Source organism: Crinia signifera, chromosome 3, assembly GCF_055691185.1.
Source record: "Crinia signifera chromosome 3, ASM5569118v1, whole genome shotgun sequence".
Classification (NCBI taxonomy): domain Eukaryota; kingdom Metazoa; phylum Chordata; class Amphibia; order Anura; family Myobatrachidae; genus Crinia; species Crinia signifera.
The window spans coordinates 310,685,964-310,712,138 of NC_139219.1; the positions used below are offsets into that span (position 1 = coordinate 310,685,964).

Here is a 26,175-nt window from a genome sequence, read left to right on the forward strand (position 1 = left end):
ACTACAAGACCGAGGTCTATTCTCAACTAAACAATAATGACATCTATACTTTGCTACCCAATGATCCCACGTTGTGTTACAAAACAGAACTAGACACTATTCTGATAGAGGCGGTGTCCTCTAATTTCCTCACCCCTTCAGTTAAAGACTACCTGACCATCAATATGCCGAGAGTTCCTCTACTATACTGTTTGCCGAAGATTCATAAGCGTCTGCAGTTTCCTCCTGGGAGGCCGATTATCTCGGCCAGGAACTCCCTTTATAGCAACGTCTCGAGCTTCCTTGACTTCTTCCTCCAACCAGCAGTCCAGAAAAATGCATCATACCAGCAGGACACGACCTCACTCCTCCACAAATTGCAAGCTTTTGGCCCAATACCTGTTGGCACCTGGTTGGTCACCCTTGATATATGTAGTCTTTACACCAGTATCCCTCACGTGGAAGAGATTCAGGCCACCAAAGATCTATTGCTGGCTGATGCTGAATACCAGGGCCCACCCATTGAACTGTACATAAATTTACTGACGCTGACTTTACAACGCAATTTTTTCTTGTTTAATAAACAATTATTTTTACAACGCTCAGGATGCTCCATGGGCTCTCTGGTTGCGCCGTCATTCGCAAACGCCTACATGGCAGCACTTGAACAAGATTTATTCTTCAACTCTGATCTGAGCAGCAGGATTACGTTCTATACAAGATATATCGACGATGTACTCCTGTTCTGGACAGGGACGCGAGAAGTCTTCATTTCAGCCATTGACAGTATTAATTCCAAAGACTGCCCGATTAAATTCACCTTTTCTATGAGCACAGAGACAGTGAACTACCTCGATGTCTGCTTATCTGTAGATAACAACGCTCTGAACACAGCCATTTATTCCAAAAAGACCGACCGGAACACACTTCTGCTTGCTCAAAGCCACCATCCTCCTGCATTGATCAAAGGACTCCCCTTTTTTCAGTTGTTAAGAGTCAAGAGGATCACTAACTCTGAGGTGGTCTTGAAACAGGACCTTGATAAAATGCAACTCAAGTTTAAAGCCAGAGGTTATCCCCACGACATCCTATCTGCAGCAAGAGACAAAGTCGATAAGACTTCACGGATGGAAGCTCTCAACAGACGCACCCGTGATAACAAGAAAGATGTCATGGGATGGGTCAGGTCATATAATGCAACAGACACTCAGATCACTTCACTCTCAAAATCTTTGTGGCCTGTGGTTCAAAAAGATAAGGACCTTCGGACACTGAGGAATACACACCTCATGTCCTGTTATACCCGTGGCAGGAACATTAGAGATTGGGTAGTAAGAACTGACATCTCTACCTGCACTGTCTCTGGCACCCAAGTGACGCCTGGTGGTTGCTACCGTTGTACAGGCTGTACAACATGCAATGCCATGACCACCACCAAGTTCTTATCTCATCCTCATTCCGGCAAGCAGTTCTCCATCAAGCATGCCCTCTCATGTACCAGCACCTTTGTGGTCTATCTTATCACCTGCCCTTGTGGCTTAGGCTATGTCGGCAAGACGATTAGGACTTTTAAGGAATTGCCAACCACCGCACTGCTATCAAATCGGCCCTTAACAACAGAGCCAATGACCAACCTGTTGCAAAACACTTTGCACTGGCTAAACATAGCCTTGCCAACTTGAAATATGTCATCATTGACCACGTCCCCCCAGATTTACGTGGGGGTGACCGTAATAACAAATTGCTAAGCCTGGAGGCCCAATGGATCTTTAGATTGGACACTGTGAACCCCACGGTCCTTAATGAGCAGCTGTCCTTTAACATGTTTCTTTAAATCTCTGTTGCTCTATCAGCCCGAGACCCAGACTGTATACGTATACTCATACCATGTCTCATTCACACCAGTGACACCACGACAATGCACCAGCTCCCTCATCCGGGATTGTTGAGGCCAAGTTGCATGAACTGCGCTATGAATTGTTGCCACATCCACCATACTCGCCCGACTTGGCTCCCTGCAACTTCTTTCTGTTTCCTAACCTGAAAACGTGGCTGGCGGAAAAAATAAAAATAAATTCATAGCGCAATTGGCATAGTTGTAAACTAGCAGAAGTGATACTGGGCATAAGTGTGTCACAGTTGCCCACTCTGTGGGGCGGCACTCACTCAAGAATTCACGTCAAATGACTGGAGTAAGTATCAACTGTCGAAGTCTTTAATATCACTTCGTCATCAGGACATAACAATAATGCATAAGACACAAACATTTATACATACCAGACCCCCAGTGAAGTGGATGCCGGCTGCACGTGGTCTGGGGCTACGCAGCATCATGATGCCGTCACCTGCGCCTCGCTGTCACGGCAACCCGTCACTAACAGCGTGCTAGTGATGTGTCTCCTGCTGCTGCCGCCTGTCCTCCGTAGCCGTAGCAACCAACTAATTTATTCTCCCTCCGTGGGTGTCGTGGACACCCACGGGGGGAGAAAGTGTTGGGATTTCGGCGTTCGGGATTTTGAACGCCGGGATTTAAACTGCATCCCTGATTTACTATGTACTATGATGACCAGCTAAGGGAGAGAGAACACATATATATTTCAGAACTCAGCCACAGAACCAATATTGATAGCATTCATTTAACTGATTTACATTTGCAGGGGAGGAGAGGTGCCACCTTTGGAGAAGGAGCCCGGTGGCAGATGACTCCATTGTCTCCCAAAGAGCTGCCTCTGCCGCTGGGAAAACAAGATAGTGCATACATAAATATAAAGGCTTAAAACTCCAAACGTCGCCAAATGAAACCAATAATAGTAGATGTATAAAAGAGTATAGAGGTGGTGATAGAGGTAATAGATAAAACAATGATTATACTTCGTCTTATTCAATTATCGAAGCCTCCTCAGAAGGATAGAATATTCCAATGCATGAAAGAAAAAAAGGCATATAATAGAGAAGCCAGTTTTTAATATACATACATAAAAAAACATACAACGAACAATGTGAATTTTGAAAACACTCCAGACATCAGGAAGTAAAGGTACAATTTACCAAAGGATGTATCAGAACTGGGTGTTAATCAGTTCAAGCGCTCAGTCAATAGTCACCAGTCCAGTCCCTGGTAACAGGTATGGGAACCAATCACTGCAGATGGTTGCTCCTTATGTCCTTTCAGTCTGGTCCAACAAAACTGCCACCAAACTCCGTCCGATAGTGCATACACACTGAACGATATTGGTGCATACAGTCCCTGATGACATAGTCAGATTGAGCTGCATGCACAGATGACTGGGGTTGGAGCTGGGGTCGGGGGTTGTTCACAATACTGAGCATACACACTACACAACATCGCTCAGAAGCTCCCTCAGTCTCGACTTGAACCGGCATATAGGTCCAAGGATGGCCCACACCGCACACACTGCACCCATTTTTTAAATACTTACCCTCAGGAGTCCAGCAATGACGGCAGCAGCACTTGCTGGAAAAATTGCCACCATGACATTTTTCCAGAGATATTCGCGTGCGTAGTGGAGTCTGATCGCTCTATAGTACTCGTATTCCACAATGCTGCTGGTGCAGAAATCACCGGAACAATGTCCGCTGCACCATTTCCCCAGAACTTTGCATATGCGCAGTACGAAATGAATGTTCTAGTGCTCAAACCCTACAACGCTTAGCTTCTCCCGGCAGAGAGGACGGGGCCCGGATGAAGGGTATGGGTCATAGGGTGGACACTAATAATATTGGCAGTCAATAGGTCAACTACTATTAGTCGACAGGCCATTGGACGACACAAACAAAGTCAACATACCTTAGGTCGACATGGTCAAAATGTCGACAAAATCAATAGATCGACATGGAAAAGATCGATGTGGAAAAGGTTGACATAAGTTTGAGACCTTTGAGAGCTTGCCTCTGCACTTGTTTGTCATAACACTGACACCACTGGAATATGGCACACCGTGAGAGACGCAGCTCTCCGTACACAGCCTTCATCCTGCTATAAACCTTATACATTATACTTATGTTACCTGATACTGCACAGGACTATAGTGTATTCTCTACAGTGCATGGCTGCTATCAGGGAAGTGCAGTCAGGGAAGGCAGGGGAGGCAGAGCCTCCCCTGTCATAATGATGAAAATAATAGAAAGAAGATATTTATATATCTTCTTTTATTATTTTCATAATTTCTACCTCTCCGGCTGCCTCCCACCCTCTTACACTGCTGCATGTGAGGGTGGGAGGCAGCGGGAGAGGTGCCTCCCGCTGTTCACATTAAAACTCCGGGCAGCGTGGGGCGGGTAGGGGTGGGCAGGGGGAAGGGTGCAGCAATGGGCTGTAAAAGCCCATTGAAAATGAATGGGGAAGCGGCACTTATACTGATGCCGCAATGACAGGGGCACCAGTATAAACGCACGCCCCCAGATGTGATTGGGCCAGCAGATCCAGTGCTGGATCCGCTGTCCAATCACACACATGCAGGGCCCTGGAGAGGATGCAGCAGCGCGGCCAGCGGGGAGTTCGGCGCCGCTGGGAGAAAGCCGATGTCACTCACCGCCGTGGAGAGGACTGGCCGACGCCACCGCCGAGGAGAGGACAGGTGAGTCCGCCGGGTGGTGGGAGGGGGGCGCATGTACCGACGGCCGCTGCATATGTAGCACCATGGTGTCCGGGCCTGGCCGCTGGTGGGGGGGGGGTGAGGTCGTGCCTCCCCAGGCAATGACCTCACCGCACGTCACTGGCTGCTATTCATCTGCCAAAAGTCAGAAGTTAGGCACATGCATAATGGGCACTTTTTGGGTGTACGGGCACCTTTGCACTGCATTAACGTTTTTTGTCCTTGTTTTTGTACCTACATTATGTGTTCTATTTTTCATTTCTGCTGATTTTGACGTTGCAAACACTGTTTGAATACACTGCTGAAGGTACTTTAATGCCAACAATAAAATTATGTGCAAAAATCATAAAAATCCATATTGGCATAAAGTGAGTTATTCTGCACTAAGGCCCTTATTCTGGTTGGTGCGGCCAGAGCCGCACACGGGGCTCCGGCCGCACAAACCAATCCCCGCCCACCCTACGGATCGCCACGGCCGTCCGTACACGGACGGCTGGCGATCCGCATAAAAATGGTGGAGGCGTACGCCTCCACCATGGTGGGAGCTGCCCCCTGCATTCGATGGTCGTCGACCATCGAAGGCAGGTCCGCACGCCGCGGCAGCTCCCGCAAGCTGAGACCACACGGACAATCGTCCGTGTGGTAGCTTGTATGGGGGCTGAAAGCTGACATCCGGCGACGTCAGCTTTCCGCCCCCATGAGTTGCGTCATGCCCTCATTACCATGCATACGCCCCGCGTTTGCATGGGAACGCCCATGAAACGCGGGGCGTACACATAGGGAAATGAGGGGATGAAGCCCCTCACGCCCCTATACGCCCCCTTTGCGGCGGACGAAATCCGTCTGCGGCGAAGGGGGCTGCACATGCGCAGATTGACCTCTGCGCATGTGCAGAGTAAAAACATCGGCGGTACGGCCGCACGCGGGCCGTACCGATCCGATTAGAATAAGGGCCTAAATGTTGTTCTGAGTCTTTAATATTAAATCCTGCAGCAGAAAGCAGAGCCAGCTCATATGTTTAGTTATATTAAATTCATATATTTCTATTATATGTATATATTTATATTATATTCATTTTAAATAAAAGTCAGTGGTGTCAGTCTGCACACATACATTAAATGGCGCTTCAGATAATGAAATGTTAGTGTACAGTTTCCACTACAATGATAACTTTCCTTATTATAGCAAATAGTGTATCCTACAGGCAATAAAAAGCAAACTATGCAACCTGTGTCTCTTCAGTCATTGTGAAACTACACATCCCAGCATGCACTGCCCCTGTATTGCTATTAGGGAATGCTATAACTGTGTCAGGGCATGGTCTGGTGCGCAGATTATCGCCTATTAGAGATTTAGGAGGTTATTCTGATCGGTGCGGCCAAACGTGCGTACGTTCCCTATTAACGTACGCTCTCCGTACGTGGCCATTGGGGTTAAGTCCACCCACAAATCAGCCGCATACGTACGGCCAGAAACAACGCCTAAGGGGAGTGGCGTACAATTGAGCGTACGCCAACGTACACGGACGGATCAGCCCTTAGACTCCGACAACTGGCGTACAACAGAGCGTACGCCACCGTTTACGGACGTCTCTCGTCCGTCTTCCCGCCGACTTCTTGCGGCTATCTGAGCGTACGCCAGCTTGCACGGACGGGTCCCTATTGTTTTCAATAGAAAACTCAGCTTATGTCACCGCTCGTGAGAGTGAGCGTACGTCCGTGCACGCTGGCATACCCTTCACATATATGGACCTGCAAATCTTGCCTTTCAACTAGAATTCAGACAATTAATTAATTATTCTAATTGTTATTCAATTATTGTTTTCTATTAACTCAATTGTCTACCTTAATAAAGACCCTAATAAAACAACATTTTAACCCTCATTACATGTATATTTGTTATGTTCTAATGTGGCATTTTAATCACTATCTATGTGTCCCCACATTGCTTTTACTTTTAAATAAATTTATGTTGGTGTTTGTGTGTATGTACTAAATTATGTCCATAATTAGTTTGTCCAAAATGTGTAACATGTATACCTACCCTGATGTTATGTGTGATGTTTTAATCGAACAACATTAAACATTCATGCATTTTCACTATGTGTTATTTAGCTCAAAAACACACACATTCACACAGCAATCGTTACCCCTCACATCAAAATACAAATATAACTTACATTACACATCTGTATGTACCTGCCCTTACAAACCTGCAAACATATTTTTGATTAACAACACAGGCAACTTCTCTCTGTACAGAAATTTTTATTTTTAAACTACAAACATCAAAAAATTTTGATCAAACTTAAATGCGGGCCTCCAGTTGGGCAAAAAGGATGTGCAAATACAGGAGGGTCAGGAAGATCTCCCGAATAATCGCTGCCACCTCCTCCTGGTGCTGTTCAGTGTCTGTAGTGAAGGGATAAAAAAAAAAAATATATATATATATATATATATATATATATATATATATATATATATATATATATATATATATATATATAATATACACAAATGTTTGTTGTATTTGTACATAATAAGAAGTTGTGAGTTATGTGTGAAGGCCACATACATTTTTTTAACTACATTGAAGATGGGTCTGATGTAAACACAGTACTAAAAACTAATATGTTAACACACACATACTGTACATAGTAAATAACATTAATTAAATTACTCCTTCTTGGATGAATGTTTTCTGTATCCCAATTGGTAGTTTTGTTTTGGGGGACTCACATCTAACCTCACAATTAGGCTGTGCTATTTAAGGGTTATGACATTGTTGCGGCTTAAGCACTCCTTACTATTTTAAATTTAGGACATTGCTGTACAAATTATAGGCCTAAAGCTATGTTTGTAAAGCATGCATCCGCATGGCCTCACACACTATGAACAAAACAATCTATCAATTAATGTTGCACATCATGCTGGGAAGTGGAGTTACCCAACACCTGGACCCACATAACTACAACACCACTAATGTCGGATATGTCATTGGATGTACTGTTATGTCAATTATTCAAGGGGTGAGGCATGGCCACACTCAAAAAAACCACCAAGGGGACCCTTGTTCCTGGAGAAGGACAGGCCACACCTCATGGTCGCCCTGCAGTGATATGTTGCAACTAATGTTGATGTTGGATACACATATGTGGTTGTTGTGATTGTTTATGTGTAGAAATGTGTAGGTAAACATTAGACACATTATTTACTTATGGCTAGTTGAGCCATCCTGCTCGCTGCTGGTTGGGTGTCCGGTGGTTGGGGGGGTCAGGAGCAAGGGGGATGGGATAGGACTTGGGATACTGGTAGTGGGTTGGAGTGGGGATTGGAGAGGTTTGGGGGTGGGTGGTGGAGAGGTGTAGGGGGGTTGGAAATGGGGTGGGGAGGGGGTGGGGTAGGGGAGGGGGTAGGGGAGGGGGTGGGGGTAGGGGTGGGGGTAGGGGTGGGGGTGTGGGTAGGGGAGGGGGTGGGGGTAGGGGAGTGGCTGGTGGAAGGGGATGTGGAAATGGGGTGGTCACCAGCAGGACCCAATGTCTCCTCCTCTTCCTCCTCCTCTTCCTCCTCCTCTTCCTCCTCCTCTTCCTCCTCCTGGGCTGCCTGCTCCTGGGCTGCCTGCTCCCGGGCTGCCTGCTCCCGGGCTGCCTCCTCCCGGGCTTCCATGCGTGCCCTTGCCCGTGCTGAAATGTTCATGTTGATGGCATAGAAATCGAAGGTTGGGTTTCATAAAAATGGGGGAAAGAAAAATTCACATTAGTCATGCTCATAACCTTACAAATTATCATTGCTGTTATATTTCAGACATTTATCATGCGAACTAATTGATATGCTACACCCAAAAACAGAGCGACTACTTAAACCCCCCCCTATACACCCCCTATACACCCCCTATACACCCCATAAACACACCCTATACACCCATATACACCCCCTATACACCCCATATACACCCCCTATACACCCATATACACCCCCTATACACCCCATATACACCCCCTATACACCCATATACACCCCCTATACACCCCATATACACCCATATACACCCCATATACACCCCATATACACCCATATACACCCCATATACACCCCATATACACCCATATACACCCCATATACACCCCATATACACCCATATACACCCCCTATACACCCCATATACACCCCATATACCCCCTTATACACCCCATATACACCAATATACACCCCCTATACACCCCATATACACCCATATACACCCCATATACACCCCATATACACCCATATACACCCCCTATACACCCCATATACACCCCATATACCCCCTTATACACCCCATATACACCCATATACACCCCATATACACCCCCTATACACCCATATACACCCCATATACACCCCCTATACACCCATATACACCCCCTATACACCCCATATACACCCCATATACACCCATATACACCCCATATACACCCCATATACACCCATATACACCCCCTATACACCCCATATACACCCCATATACCCCCTTATACACCCCATATACACCCCATATACACCCACATACTCATGAACATATTTATAAAAAGAACAGAAAACATTGCAAAAAAACGCAGACATACTAGTAAATAAAAACTTACATCGGGCAATATGGCGGCGAATTGTTGAAAGCATCACTGGCTGCCGCCGGCGCAGGTCAGACCACCGGCGCTCAACCTGTGCCAGGCTTCTGCGGACGCCAGTCCGGGCGTAGATTAGGCGGCGGGCAGCATCCATGTTGGACACATATGGGCCCCTGGGCCCCAGGCGCCGGTCCATGACCTCAACCAAGGCCACCAGCTCCTGGGTAGAAAACACGCTAGCCCTGGTTGAAGTCATATTGGCAATGGCGCAGTTATTAATTGCAGGTACATATATCACTTTTGGTGCTTGCTGATTGGTCTAAAAAATTGTTTGTTTAGTATTAACTTTATTAATCCTTCTTACATTAACAAACTGGATGCGAATAGAAATTTACGCGGACAGTTACGATATACACACACCATAACCAACAGCATGCTTTCAATGTATAGAGAGACGAACTGTATATACATTGTGCTGAAAATAATACACGCAACCGTCTACTAATTAATACGCTGCTAAAAGGGCACAATACACCGATTTCCATGGAGAGACGTACTGTATATACAGTGTGCTGAAAATAATACACGCAACCGTCTACTAATAAATACGCTGCTAAAAGGGCACAATACACCGATTTCCATGGAGAGACGTACTGTATATACAGTGTGCTGAAAATAATACACGCAACCGTCTACTAATAAATACGCTGCTAAAAGGGCACAATACACCGATTTCCATGGAGAGACGTACTGTATATACAGTGTGCTGAAAATAATACACGCAACCGTCTACTAATAAATACGCTGCTAAAAAAGGCACAATGCAACATGTTGGTGTATGACAATTTCATACTCATTACATATGTAAGGAAAGCATTATAACGTGATGTTTTGAAATGTGACTCAGAAAGCATACACGAACTCCAACAGATACCAGCTGACAACACTCATCATTGGAATGACAGGTGCACACATTTCACCATGTAGCACACAATGCTCCACAACCTGTGTATGTGCATATACAGGTGATTGATCAGGTGCGTTGAGACCTGCGTAATTTAAGCGGGAATTATCGGCGGGAAATATCGGCGTAAATTAGCAACTACATTGCGGGGAAAAATATACGCCCCCTTGTTCATGGCGGGAGATTACCATATAAATATTCAGTCAGATGCAGGCCAGAATTGCTGCAAACATGTCTAGCTCAGATGATTCCGCAGCTGAGAAAGCTCTACAGAGAGCTACAGCAGAATCCCTGCTTGAAGCTTTGCAGAAGAGGGAACAGGAGCGGAGAAGGAGGGCCCAAGAGAGAAGTAGCCTGCAAGACCAAGCGGGCCCCTCACTAACAGGCCCTGTTCAAACTGCACCAGCTCCACAAGGGCCAAGCAACCAGCCAGAACAAGAGGTTGCATCTCTCCAAACAGGTGTGACCCAGCAGGTGCATGGTGAGAGAACTGGGGCCACCAGAAAACGAGCTGCAACATCTAGGGTGAGGACTGAGCAGGATACCACCACCAAAAAGAGAAACCCTGCATTTGTAGAGGCAGAATTGCGAATTTTACTGCCCAGGGCACGCGAATGGATAGAATTGCCAACCAGGAAGCCGGGTGCCAGTGCAAGGAGAAACCTTTGGGACAAGATCACAGAGGAAGTGAACCAGGTGTCACCAGTGGTCAGAGATTGGCTAGCGGTGAAGAAAAGGCAAGTGTGTTTGTCCCCCTGATAATGTCATATGTGTGTACATATGTTACATGTATGTTTTGAGAATAATAGAAAGGTGTGTTTGTAGATAGTGCTACACTTCAATGTCACATGTGAACACAACCATGTCTAATAACCCACATTTATATATGAAACATGCACCATTGGTGTGATGTGAGGTTATGGGCACAGTTCTGCTCATGTGAAGTATGTGAAGTATGTGATGGGACAAGAGAAAGTGTGTTTTTGAAAGAGTTGTTGTAACATGTTCCATATGATGCTACTGAAACAAGAATGACCAAACTGTGCACATGTAGCTGGTGAGAAACTACACATCCCAGTATGCCATCCCATAGTTAAATTACTCCATAATAACCACACTGTCAAGCTATGGTGGAATGTGTAGTTTCACAACAGGTGGAGGTGCATAATTTGGCCATGGATGATGTCATTTCTGCATAGTGATCTATGTATGTGCATTTAGTGGCCTAATGAATGAGATGAGACACTGAAATGCCTCCTAATGGAGACATTAATGTGTGTGTGGGACACATATGGCTAAAAAACATAAGATCACCCACACTAGGAAATGTAACGTAGTCATGATGTTCACCAGCACAGTGGTGCACATATCTCATGGTGATATTTGTATTTTTAAACTTGTAGGTGGACAGACTTCAAAACGACACTGAAGAGGAAGATGACTGACCGGTACAAACACAGCATGTCCACCGGGAGGGGGCCTATGCCAGACACCTTGGAATATACCCCCCTGGAGCAGGATGCCTTGGATGTCATTGATGTGGCCGAGGTCAGGGGGATATCCAATATGGATAGTGAGCTCCCGGTGGAGGTCTTTGCTGCTGCTTTTGATGGTAAGTCACAGTAATGCATTGTATTTGGAAAGATATTTTTTAGTGCGTATGTGATGGTGACATTGTTTTCAATTATTATCCTAGAAGAAGCAGAAACCCAGGATGAACCGGCAGCATCTTCCTCTGCAGAGCCACAGGTGGAGCAAGTGGTCCAGCCTCCACCAAGACGACACCCCCAGACACAGGACACATGGGATGCCAGCTTGATGGTGACGCTGGAGAGGATCGAGAAGCAAGGGGTGGATGCTGCGGTCCGTCAGCAGCAGGTTGTGGAAATTCGGGCGGATTGGAAGGCCACAAACAGGCAGCAGTGTGAGGCCTTCAACCGCATGAATGACACTCTGGCGGCTGGCATGCAAAGCATTGGCCAACACCTCAGCCACCAGAATGAAATTCTTGCGGAGCTGCTGACCACCGCCAGGTCCCTAAGGGACAATCCCCCATCTGCTGGCCCCCCCAAGCTGCTCCCCAACCTTCCACCTCTGCTGACCCTCCTGTGTCCACTAGGGGAAGACGCCGCAAGCCATCTGAGCCAAAGGCCCCTGTCCCCAAGGCCCCATCTAAAAAGGGGAAAAAAGGGCCCAAATAATGAGACCTGGTTCACTTCCTCTGTGGTTGGACCTCAAATGTTTAAATTGCACTGGACATCCACTTCCTGAGTTGGCCATCGATCCATTTTCGTGCCATGGGCATTAAAGTTCTTATTTTGACCTCTACAAATGCAGGATAAATTTTTGGTGGTGTGTATCTTGCTTAGTATTCACCCTGGTTGTTGCAGTACGTATTCTGGTGTCCCCATTTCTTTCACCATTGCATTTGCAGGGTAACACATGTTTGGAGATATGCAACCTCTTGTTCTGGCTGTTTTTTTATTTTTGTGTATATTTTATTTGTTTATTTGATTTATGACATTAAAGTGTCAAATAAGCTGTGATGCTGAACAGCAAATAAATTTATTTTACCAATTAAAACACAATTGTTGTATGTGTAATTTCTTGTGTGAAAAAAATACTACATTTATGTGTACTTACTGACCAGGGTATTTTTGAGCATTTTGAGCATTTGTTGAAGTGTGGTAGAAGTTTCCCATGTGTAGCCCTCTCCATGGCCATTCCCATGTTCCTATCCAACTTTTCCCTGCTAATTAGTTTGTGTCAGCACATGTGCAGAGCAACTTAATAGGTGAGAAAGCAGTTTGTGTGCAGGTGAGGTAATAGGTAAAAGCAGGTCCAGAACAATGCTTTCCTCATGGAGTGGGTGAGGTAGACAAACAAGGGTCAAAAGGGACATTTGTGTAGGAATGCATATGTGTCCTCCCTAAAAAAAGATGTGTGAATCGGCCAAACATGATAAAATTGCTTGTGGACAAACATGTTTAACTTTGTACATATATATGATTTTACAGTGTCATAAGCAGATGTAGGAATCCTTTGTTAGAGAGATGTGAGTGCAATAATGTGATTGGTGGCATCTTACATCCAGAGTGAAGTAAAATCCAATTCATAGCAGATCAGATAGTGGTACAGGTCTGTATTTTGGGTACTATACAAAGATTGTGTGCAAAATAGTGGGCATGGGCTTAAAACATTGCTGAAACATCCTTTGTAGGTGTTAGATGTGGTTTATGTTATTGTATCATAAATACAAAACCTATGTTTGTATTATTAGAGTGAACACGTTGACACATGTCGACTTGTGTAGATTGAGTGTGCTACTGTGTAAAGTCTATGAAAGCACGTAGTGAATGTGTATAACTGTTTAACAAATACCTTCCTTAGCATATATAAGCAGGTCTTAAAAAGATTCTTACCTTAAATTAAACAAACCTTTAAATGTAGAGAAGTATAGAAAGATATGCTTCCAATGTGTTTGAGTGCTGTGTGTGGCTTGCAGGTAGTGAAATCATGGTTTGGACTTAATAGACTGCAGCATTGCTTATTACATTCAGGTGTATGTGTTTAAGTAGTAATCAGTGTAAATTAGCAAACCCAGGCGCACGCTGGCATGCGGTATCTGTAGGGGTGGTCTGAGGTGGCGGTTGGCGGCCGCCTGTTTTGTGTCCGAAATGAACGGTGCTTTAGCCGATCGTGCGGTAGTAGCACCGTTCATTTTTGGTGCACACCCCCGTGTACGCCCATATTTACGCCCATTTTCCCTCATTATTTCGGCCGCTCCCCTCATCACGCCCCTATGCCGCCCCCAATGCCCGTACTCTCGCGTACAGGTTTTTTCGCACGGAGAGACCCGTCCGTAAGCGTTGTGGAGTGTTCACGCCTGCGCATTGGAGATGGTACGCATGCGCAGATCATGAAAAACCCCGGAACGTACGCGTACGGCCCGGCCGCACCAACCAGAATAAGGCCCTTAGAGAGAGAGATTTAGAGAGATTAGAGAGCATGACACGCCCCCTCAATGGGGCACTGTGCAAAATTCTACCACCAACTATTATCTCCCTGAAACTAGTTTTCAAAAGTGGGCAAGTATAGGCCATAGCAGTAGCGATGCAGTGCCCGGCACGTCACTATAGCCCGATGATTGATATCCAGCATGCTGGATATTAATCTCAATCTCCAATCAGGGCCAGAGTGCTGTGCTATCTTGCTGAGCGTTCTGAGTGACCTAGCATGGCTCAGAACACTCAGCCGCACCTCCCCATGTGTGGGCCCCATAACTGTGCCTCTTAGTAAATGCACTGCAGGAAGGCAGATTAAAAATGTGGTGGAAGATTGAGATGTTGGAGGGCTGTGTCCAAACTGTTACCTAAATAGCAGTGTAAACGTAAAGCTGTGCAGCATTTGTGGGGCTTCATGCAAAAGCAGCCAGTATCTACATTGCATTGGAAAAAATGTATGTTTTAGCACCAAATCTAAAACTTTACCTCTTGTAGTAATTGGACACGAACCTATATTGGTTAACCCTTTACGTGCCAAATTAATTTGTCAAAATAGGGGTGGATATTGCCAAAAAGACATTTTTATTCATCATAATGACATGTAATGTTTACCTTATATAGGAAATATTATCTTTTTTTTTTAAACCACGTTTTTTAAAATTTGAATTTATATAACAAATGTGAGCAATTTTAGCCGATATATTGAACATCTCTCACAGAGATTTTGGCACTCAAAGGGTTAAGGAGAAACATCGGCCCTCAGAGATGCTCAATGACACACTGAACACTTTTTCTAAAAGCAAATTTTTTGCGCTTTTGAAATTTTTTTAAATTTTCATTGGAACGCCTAGCTCAGGTTTACTGACATAGCCGAGACTCCTGCTGCAAGTATTTGACAATAAGCCACATGAATGTCACCCCAAGTTCATTACACTGTACTGCAAGTTCTTCACAACAGCTTCACTTTACCTCTTGTATTATTATTCTTGCATCATGACGTCTGCTTGGGGAATTCCTGGAACCATTTGCAGCCCTGGGGGAGACAAAATGATAGAGGAAAAGACTTAATGGCAAATTTTGCTGAAGAAACAGGCAGAAATCGGCAGCTAAATGCAGAGTGAGGTGACTGTTCTTTGGAAAAGGTTTGAAGATGTTTCCTATCTCTACCCTTGAACCTACGATCCAAGATGACAGATAGGAGAGTGATCTATTTTTTTTACAAAACAAAAAGCATTTTGCAACCTTGATTTAATTGATACATTCATGCAGATTTTCCGTATAATATACTTAGTTCCGATAGCCAGGGCTGGTGTAAGGGCTATTTCACACGCTCCGGCTCCTGCCGGGTGGCGAAACCCCGCACGGCCAAGAAGCCGGGCCGCACTCAGGAGTTTAGAATAGTCGGGATGGCCAAAGCCCGGCAGCCGTCCCTTCCAGTGGTGGGATCCGGCTGCAACCGGGCGGCCGGGCCGTGGCCGTCCCGTGTGAATGGACACATTTGTGTCCTTTATTACCTTTTGTGTGAGGCACGGCTTCCTGGCCGTGTGGGGTTTTGCCACCCGGCAGGAGCCGGAGCGTGTGAAATAGTCCTAAGGCTTCTCAGCACCCTAGGCAAAACTGCAACCTACTGCCCCCCGCCCTTCCTATAGTTCTTCCCCTTGAGGCATACTTGCCTAAGATTCCAGAATGGCAGGGAGGCTCTTAAAAATTGGGTGGTCCTCCCAGCCTCCCAGGAAGGATAGCAAGTCCCCTGCTTTCCTTGAAGGCCTCCTTTTGCCACCCACAACAGAGTACAAGGAGGAGGGGGCAGCAAATTAGGGAAGAATGCCTCAAGGAAAAGTATGGTGAGGTCTTAGAAGGTTCCACAGCAGCCACCTGCACTAAGTACAACAAAGATCCTCAGACATCCTAGAATTTTTGATAGGCAGACTTGGTGGCGCCCCCCCACAAATCCCAGCACCCTAGGCAGTTGCCTAAAGATGCCTAATGGTAGAGCTGGCCCTGCTGATAGCGAAAGTATTTCTATATTGTTTGTGTTTGCTAGTTTAAGGAATTTCAGAGAACTGGGATCCCTTTAATAAATTAGATGGGGGGTGGAAGCCACTGTGCATAGTATTTTACATTGTTTTTTGTTTCTTTAAGGGAAGTGGTTGTTGTAACTATGCTTCCTATGTTTGGCCACGCCCCTTCAATACCCAGGCCCCATGGCTGTCTCAATGACCCTGGATTTAGGTCATGACATACAATATTCAGTTATTTTCTTGGGGTTTGCACTAAGGGGCCGACTCATGGTGGGGGGGTCTACACATTTTATATACACACATAAATAGACCACATGGGCGAATGCCTTCGATGAGTATCACACTCACCGTGGAGGCAGGGGGCGGCTGCATTCGAACGTCCAGCGTTTTACGGGCATCCCCATAAAAATGCTGGGTGTTCACCTGTGAGCGCAGGCGGTCCGATGCCTGTGCGGAGCGGGCGGCTGATGTCAAATGGTGTCAGTTCCCGCCCCTTTTTGGCAGATAGCGGCTATAATAAAAGTCAGTCTAACATGACCATCGAAGGATTTCTCCTGTTAACGAACACATCCCCTCCCATTCTAGCGAAGGGATTCTGGCGATGGGGGGGGGGTGACTGATCGTGGGGCAGTGTTAAGGTGCTCGCTAAGCAGAAAATATATACACTGCCTAGCGACCTAACCTGAATCAAGCCCTAAATAGTTTAAAGCGACTATTGACAGGTAGAAGCACATTTTTGTTTTTCCAATTTTCCCTTCCGCGCCCCATAAAATAAAGAAATCTAATCCATTATGCTTCCAAATAAAAGTGCTCTCTTTTCTGGTTGAAAGTATATAAAATCTGCCTACATAGACTAAAATAATAATAATACAACGTTTTTCGAAGGCAAGACAACACAGTACAAAAACAAGGCAACGTTTCCGTTCATTAAGGGGCAAATTACCCCCAGTCATGACGGAGTTAATGTCCGTGGAGGGCTGATATTTGCAGTTTTCTATATGATACGAGAGGAAGGTGCCAGGTGGTACAGGAGAGCACTTATTGACTCATTTAATGAGCTAATTTGCTAAACTAATTTCCCCTGCCTGGGCTAACGTCTCATTCTTTCTAAAAGTGGTTAATTAGAGCTCTCTTCTAGTAAAGAGACACGTTAGGTGTGTATTATTGTAGATGTAAGAGTGCAGGTGTAAGCACTTAAATCATTTCGGCTTCCTCTGTTCGGTGTAATAAGCCTCGGAGTATTAAATATAAGCCAAAACCTTGCTTGTCTGTCATTGTTTTTAATATCAAAGTAATTATGCTAAATCGATGGAAAAAGTTGCAGATCGGCTTTGGCACAAGTGCCGCAGCCGCTTCAACAACAAACTGGAAAACTTTATCGAAGTTGTGAAAAGTACAGTACAGTATATACAGTACTGTAAAGCAATCACTGTTTTATACATACTGGTTCATACATACATGGTTTAAACATATACTGTATACCGTACATTTTCAGCTGGGGGAACTTTGATGGCCATCAACGGTCAACAAGGCAGTGATTGTGTGTTTGTCTCGGCGCAGGTGCTGGGGATTAGAGCTTAGTCGTGCCATTAGTATACCACTAAGCCCCACCCCTTCCCTAATTGGCCCACTGCATGTCTCTTCCCTCAGCACCAATTAGTGCAAACCACCGATGGCTCCATTGATGACTAACCCAATGGTGGCTATCCCTCCCTTCAGCACTAGAAAACACAATGCAAAAAGCATTTATTGGGTGCGCTCTGAAAACTAAGGGCCTGATTCAGACCTGTTCGCTAGGCAGCCTAGCGAACAGGTAAATGTCGCCCACCCAATGCTCTTCGCATAAGTGAAAAATCATTCAATGGTCGCCAAACATGGAATGATTTTTCTCCTGTTCGCAATTAAAAGTCAGCCTAGATTGACTTTTAAATACGACGGAGATGGATCAAAAGGTGGGCGGGCGCTAACGTCATGTGCCCACCCCAAGCAGGCATTAAACCGCTTGCGTTCCCAGGGGAACACCCAGCGTTTTCAAGGGGGTGTCCATAAAACACTGGGCGTTCCCCTACTGCCGCCCCCTGCCCGCCCCTTTCCCTCCCCCACCAATGTGAACACCTCGGTGAGTGTGATACTCGCAGAAGGCGTTCGCACAGGGAGTTCTATTGAACAATCAGATTCTGTCTATCATCTAGAACATGGTAAATAAATAAGTGGATTCTGGACCTTATTCTGGTCCGTTTGCAGACGGCATTTGTTCACACCGGGACCGATGTTTGGCATATGCGCATGTGCAGCCGCATTTCTGTTCATGTGCATATGCCGGGTGCGTGCAGCCACGGTGAACAGACTGTTCGCTGGGTGTGCGCACCCAATGCTGCGGCTGGGGGAAGTGGGGCGGCGGCGGATAGCCGGGCCCATGAGAATGCCCAGCGTTTCATGGGTGATCCCATGTAAACGCTGGGCATTTCCATGGTAATCGGGCCGCGAGGTGAGTGCCGGGGGCGGGCAGCCAACATCACCGGATGTCAACTGCCCGCCCACTTCCTCCCAAAGGTGCACGCAAATCTAAGTGGCCTAAGACTATCGAATGATGTGCGAGTTTACATCCATTTGCAGGCCCTGCGTGAGAACACACGCTACAAAGGGGGCGGGCGTACAACTATTTGCAGGGCGGGTTCTGGTTGACTCACAAGGGTGCGAATTCGCATCCAAGCTCATCAACCAGATTAACCCCCTCTGATTGGTTGCCCATAGCAAGAACTTCCATCTTAGTACTTAAACCCCACACGTGGTACCGTCCCATGCCAAAGATTTCAAATGCATAGCATTTTTTATGCCAATTATTTTTTTTTATCACATGATCTACTGTAAAGCAGGAATAAAACTCACTACAAAACTTTTGCAAATGTTTGTCCAAATAACAAGTAATGGTTGACTGGATGAAGTAAGTGGTTTACTAACGTTCCTGACATTTTTAGGTTTAATTTGCTATATTGCCCGAAAATCTACAAAATCAGTCTGTCAATTGTTTTCGTCAACTCAGCAACATTTACATTGACTGGGCACCAATGAACCTTACAGCGGAGCTCACTTCAAATTGTTTAGGTTTTTTGGTTCATTGTGCATTAAACAGAAAGCTACAATAAACATTTCAAGCAAAAGCTATTTTTTTTAATATTCCCACGAGCGATGTGAATATTGTTGAGTAATGACGAGAAATGTTTTACTTATAACAGAGCGCAGTACATCAGTCAGCATTAGGTGTACAAATATAGCCCTGAAATCATCTGTCTTGTAACATTTTACAGAAAGTGATTTTAGTTTGATAATACTTTCATGTCTTATTTATTGAGTAAAGCTTTTAACCTATGTTCCGCGCGTGTTTATTTTTGTGTCACTGAATGAATACAAAGTTTATCGGAAGTATACCAAATAAAATCTTAGCAGTAAGTGACAATAACAATAAAAAACTAATACGTATAACCATAAAAAAAAAAAATGTCAAGGAAATAAAAAAATAAGGAAACTGGCATTTCCAATTGGCGTTTTTAAATTAAAATATACAGTATAAAAAAAGAGAGCAGAATTACTCATTTCATTGACCAGTATACCACTCTTATACCAAATTGCTCCACTGCGTCCGACATCTCCAACAGAGAATAACAGAGGGACACCTGCTAAGGGGGAAAGCTACTGTACTATGAGGACAACTACTATGGGGGACAACTACTAAGGGGGCATTACTAAAAGGAATGGTGGCACTACTATATGGGGACTGCTGTATGGCTCTAATAGTTTTTTTTATTTTTACTACTGTGCTACACAGTGTGCCGTTGCAGTTCAGGGGTGCCGCACAGCCGCCATGTGTGCCATATAATTCCAGGGGTGCTGCCATGTGTCCTGTATAATTCCAGGGGTGCCCCATGTGTGCCGTATAATTCCAGGGGTGCCCGCTATGTGTTGTATATAATTCCAGGAGTACCACAGGTATGCCATATAATTCCAGGGGTGCTGCCACATGTCATGTATAATTCCAGGGGTGTCCAATGTGTGCAGTATAATTCCAGGGGTGCTGCTCTTTTTTTAAATTAAAGAATAAAAAAGTAAAAAAAAATTTACTTCACGGGTACCACCATCTGTGCTGTATAATTCCATGTCTGTCACCATGTGTGCCGTATCAGTCCAGCGGTGCCGCCATCTGTGCTGTATAATTCCATATGTGTCTCCATGTGTGCTGTATCAGTTCAGAGATAATCCGAATTTCTGGGGTGCAGAAATCTGCCATGTAATTCATGGGGTGAGCAAAGTCTGATGTATAATTCATGGGGTGATGCCAAGTGTGCCAAATCAGTCCAAGGTTGATGCTAAGTGTGCCATATCAGTCCAGGTGTGATGCTAAGTGTGCCGTATCAGTCCAGGTGTGATGCTAAGTGTGCCGTATCAGTCCAGGTGTGATGCTTAATGTGCTGTATTAGTCCACAGGTGATGCTAAGTGTGCTGTATCAGTCCAGGGGTGCTGCTTAGTGTGCTGTATCAGTCCAGGTGTGATGCTAAGTGTGCTGTATTAGTCCACAGGTGATGCTAAGTGTGCTGTATCAGTCCAGGTGTGATGCTAAGTGTGCTGTATTAGTCCACAGGTGATGCTAAGTGTGCTGTATCAGTCCAGGGGTGATGCTACGTGTGCCGTATCAGTCCAGGGGTGATGCTAAGTGTGCTGTATAAGTCATGGGGTGCTGCTAAGTGTGCTGTATCAGTCCAGCATGCCGCCCACTTGTGTCATTAGTTTAGTCATCCAGCTACCTCAATATTGTGAGGTGTGAGGTGTTTAAAATAGACTGGAAATGAGTGGAAATGAATGTTATTGAGGTTAATAATAATATACGGATCCAAAACCACAGCCAAAACCCCAAAGAGTGGGTTTTTCCAAAACTAATCCAGATCCAAAACACGACGGGAGATCCAGATCCAAAATCAAATTTGATCTCCCACTACAACTATTGTTATTACTGTGGCTGAAGTCTATCCACATTATTTATTTGGTATCTACAGTACCATTAGTGCATGGCATTAAAGTAGCTTGTCATTAGATTTTTTTCTTTTTTACGTAGGAGAAAATGGCTGTTTGTATTTAATTGTACTTAACTAGTGCTTTCATTTTGTGTTGGCATTCTGTATTTAAATATAATTACCCAAACAATTATTATTATTATTATTATTATTATTATTATTATTATTATTATTATTATCCTTTAGCTATAAGGCAGACCATTTTCTGAAACCCCACAGAGAGTAGGACACATAACCAGATAAAACATAGTAAACAGAATAACACATAATTACAGTAGAGACGTGCAGGCGCTGATTTACTCTGATTTCAAAGCAGGATCTTATTGGCTATCCCAAATCACATGACAGTTGTTGATAGCCAATAAGATCCTGCTTTGAAATCAGAGTAAATCAGAGCCTGCACATCTCTACATTACAGATATGGGCCTGTAATTAACATACTGTATACAGTACACCGAGGTAGTAGATCTAGGGTTGGAAAGAAACACAGGGAGGGAGAACACTACTTATTTTCTTCATACATGCTAGGGGAAGGATACAGGGTATTAAATACCAGAGTAAAATATATGAGATAGAGCAGGGGTTCTCAAAATCAGTCCTCAGGACCCCACACAGTTCACGGTTTCCAGGTCACCCAGCAGGTGCTCAGGTGCATTCATTACTCATTGGCACATTTTAAAGATCCACAGGTGGAGCTAATTATTTCACTTGTGTTTCTGTGAGGAGACCTGCAAAACATGCACTGTGTGGGGTCCCGGGGACTGAGTTTGAGAACCTGTGAGATAGAGGACTAGAATGGGTTAAAATATACTAAATAAGGAGGAATAATTGTGTTTTAGTGTAATATTTGAAGCAATGGGTGTTAAAGGGAGAGGCTAATAGAATGCTAGAGAGCATTCCGGAGGTTCAGGGCAGCATGAGAGAAGTCTTGGAGTTGGGTGTGGGAGGAAGTGATAATAAGTGGGGGGGAAAGGTGGCAAACAGCCAATGAGCAGATTGAGTGGGTGGGGGTGTGGAATAAAATAAGGTTAGAGATTTAAGAAGAGAGGACAACTAGGATATTAAAGTGGATAGGGACCCAGTAAGAAAGAAAGTGTTGAGAAAAGAGACGGAGATAGGAAAATCTAGCTGCAGCGCTAAGGAGAGTTTTGAGAGGAGAGAGATGGTTGAGGGGAAGACCAGAGATAATAAGGTTGCAGTAGTTGAGGTGAGTGCGAATGAGTGAGTGGACAAGTGTTTTGGTGGTGTCAAAGGAGCAAAAGGGGCAAATTCCAGTAATGGAACCTACTGCAAACTGAGTGTGACATTTATTAGAGGTCGAGGTTGGGTTTTTGGCGATTTTTATCGCAAAAATGGCCGTTTTCGCACTTTTTCCCGAATTTGCATAATTAATGAGATGCGAAAATCGGCAAAAAATTCGGGATTTGCCGCGAAATCGCACTTTCTGAAAGTGCGATTTTTTTTAACTCCGGAATTCGCATCCAGATGCGAATTTGGAAATCGCCAAAAAAAATGGTCAAAACAGCAAAAAAAAAATAGACCCGATCCTGACTGGCGATTTTGTCAGAAACATGGCGATTTTGTCAGAACCATGCACAGATCATTGTGATCTGTGTATGGTTCTTTAGTAAAATATGTGTAAAAGTTTTTAAAAAAAAAACAGCGTGGGGTCCCCCCTCCTGTACATAACCAGCCCCGGGCTCATTGAGCCGGACCTGGTTCCAAAAATACGGGGGACAAAAAGCGTAGGGGTCCCCCGTATTTCTGAAACCAGCCCCGGACTCTTGGACCGGTCCTGGTTCCAAAAATACGGGGGACAAAAAATCTGGGGGTCCCCCCCGTATTTTGAAACCAGCACCGGGCTCCAACAGCCCGCAGTGTCATGCCACAGCCGGTGGACACTTTTTACATAAGGTCCCCCGGCCGTACCATGACCACCGTGGCTGGTCAGCCTTGGACGGGGTACCTGGAGGAGTGGGGACCCCTCCAATAAAGGGGTCCCCCCCCCCCAGGCTTCACCCGTCCAGGGCTGAAGCCCGGGGCTGTCACCGGCGTCCCTGGCCATTGGACGCCGGCCTGATAGGGTTAAATTCACATTCTTAACATTGCTTAATACAGGAGAACTACAAGTGTCAGCAGACCTCCCCCGCATGCTGGGACTTGGAGAACCACAAGTCCCAGCATGCGGGCATTAATGGGCCCGCTGGGACTTGTAGTCCACCTGTAAAAAGAATGTTAAAATAAAACACACACACAGAGAAGTAAAACTTTATTACATACACATCCACACACTTTAATTTTATACCACTATACATACCGATCCAGGATCCTGCGCTGGTCTCCCTTCTGCAGCAGAGCTGGCTCCCCCCGCACTGACAGCGGGGACAACCGGCTTTCTCCGATGCAGCTAACAGCTTCTGTCGCGTTGTCCCAGCGCAACAGAGGCTGAGAGCGTCTTCGGCTTATGTGTCTCCATGGAGACGCATAGCTCAGCCAATCAGGGCTGAGCTATGCGTCTCCATGGAAACGCATCGCCCAATCACGCTCTCAGCCTCTGTTGCGCTGGGACAACGCGACAGAAGCTGTTAGCTGCATCGGAGAAAGCCGGTTGTCCCCGCTGTCAGTGCGGGGGGAGCCAGCTCTGCTGCAGAAGGGAGACCAGCGCTGGATCCTGGATCGGTATGTAAAGTGGTATAAAATTAAAGTGTGTGGATGTGTATGTAATAAAGTTTTAATGGGAAAACTTACTTTCTGATTCTCACACCCAATGGCCCAATGAGAGAGCAGGTCATTTATCTGGTACAGAATGATGAGGAAAGAGAGAAATGTGTTGTTCATTGCTGAGCCTGGGTTTTGGTCTAAGGAAGCTTCTGCAAGTGCCCCTAGGAAGATCTTAAGGTGCCCACACACTAGAATGATTTTTGAGCCGATTGGCCGATTTATCGATCGATTGTTAACGATAATCGGTCAGAAATCATATCTGTCGGATGCGCGTTCCCGTGGATCTTTAGCTGAATCTTCTGATCTTAAGGCCCCCATACATTAGTCCGACTTGTCCTAGGGACAAGTCGGACATGATTTCCCCTGCAGCTCCCTGGGAGGGGACACACGATTAGGCACTTGATGTGCCAAATTTTGCATATGATAAATCTCATGGATTTATCATATGCAGTCCCCGGGGAGCTGCAGGAGGAGAGCCGGGTGGGGGACGCTGGGGAGCTGCAGGGTAAGCTGACAAATAGTCAGCAGGCGGGGGACACTGTGATCCGGGCATGGGGAGAGGCTAGCAGGGGCAGCTTACACATAGGCAGCGGGCGGGGGGAACAGCGCCTCACGTGCTGGGCAAGAGAACCAGGGCGGCAGCCGCAACTCTAAGGAAGAAAAAAACAATACAAAGAATGGGGAGCCAGTGATTGGCTGAGAGCTCTCTCAGCCAATTGCTGAGAGAGCGCTCAGCCAATCACTGCCTCCCCATTCATTTGTATTGAACCTGCGGCTGCCTGGTCCTCCTACCCAGCACGTGAGCTGTTCCCCTCGCCGGTTCATCTTCACCGTCCCCCCGGCCGCTGTCTGTGTGTCAGCTGCCCCTTCCAGCCTCTCCCCATGCCCGGCGTCCCCCGCCGGCTGTTCCCTGCAGTTCCCCGGCGTCCCCCGCCCGCTGACCCTGCCCGGAGACTGCACATAAGATTTAGGAAATCTTATGTGCAGCCGGTGTGACTGCCCAACTCCGATCCGATGCGCACAGGACCGCGCATCGGGGTCGGATAGGGTGTCAAAACATGCGATTTGGGACGATTTCACAGCCCGATTCATCCGAATCGGGTGAAATCGGGCCCAAATCGCATAATGTATGGGGACCTTTACGTGCTGCACAAAAGATCAGAAGATTTAACAAAAGATCCATAGGAACTGCATGGGATCTTAAGAGAAATCTTTGGTAAAGATGTGCGATTGCCTGAAATCTTTTGTCCAGGACGGACAAAAGATTTCAAGGCTAATTTATGCGCACATCTTAAGATCACAGATCTTTCTAGTGTGTGGGCACCTTTAGATATTTTGTGTAATGTAGGTTATTTGGTAGAATGTGGCAGCAACCAACAGATTAATAGTAATAAGCACAGTAAAGGCCCCCATACACTATGCGATTTTGGGCCGATTTCATCCGATTTCGGCACTTTGGGCCGATAAATCGGGTGAAATCGGCCCAAAATCGCATGTTTGTGACATCTGATCCAATCTGATGCGCGTTCCCGTGCTCATCAGATTGGATCAGGTGGTCGGACCTGCTGAACATAAGATATATCGGAATCTGAGCCATCGTGGGCGCTTTTTAGCACCCACGATGTTTCAGATCCGATATATCTATAGAACTCCGGGTACCTCCTCTCCGGCGCTGTGGACCTCCTCCAGTCCAACCCCCAGTGTTGTAACAGCAGCCGGCGTCACAGGAAGAGTCAGACGCGATGGGAGGGCAGAGGGCGGCAGTGACAAGACTCTTCCCTCCCTGCTTCAATCTGATCTGACAGCACGGTACAGCAACCCTCCCTCTCCCCTGCTGCTGAATGTCTGCACGGGCTTTAGAGCCCGGACCCCCCTCCTCCCCAGCTGCTGAATGACAACAGTACACGGGCACGGGCTGTAGAGCCCCCTCCCCAGCTAATGAATGTCTGCACGGCTGTGCAGAGCCCGGACCCCCCCTCTCCCCAGCTGCTGAATGATTAGTGCACGGGCTGTAGAGCCCCCTCCCCAGCTAATGAATGTCCGCACGGCTACAGAGCCCGGACCCCCCACCCACCCCACCCTCTCCCCAGCTGCTGAAACCAGGTATGGAAACCCAGGAGTGAGGTGACAGTTTACATTAAATCTCTCACATGCAGATCCCTGCTGCTATCATGGTTTAATACAAGATTATAGTGTGTGG

The 26,175-nt window shown here is 46.0% G+C and overlaps 1 long non-coding RNA gene across 1 annotated transcript in view; it reads right to left on the reverse strand.

Annotated features, from left to right (window-relative positions):
* LOC146062787 (uncharacterized) overlaps positions 1 to 25,941 on the reverse strand; it is a 145,434-nt gene extending 119,493 nt beyond the window's left edge. The window contains exons 1-2 of the long non-coding RNA XR_014471525.1: positions 25,635 to 25,941; positions 15,136 to 15,199 (exon numbers count right to left, since the gene is read on the reverse strand). This is a non-coding gene — a long non-coding RNA (uncharacterized LOC146062787). The remainder of the gene's footprint in view (positions 1 to 15,135; positions 15,200 to 25,634) is intronic.
* Between the last annotated feature and the right edge of the window lie 234 nt (positions 25,942 to 26,175).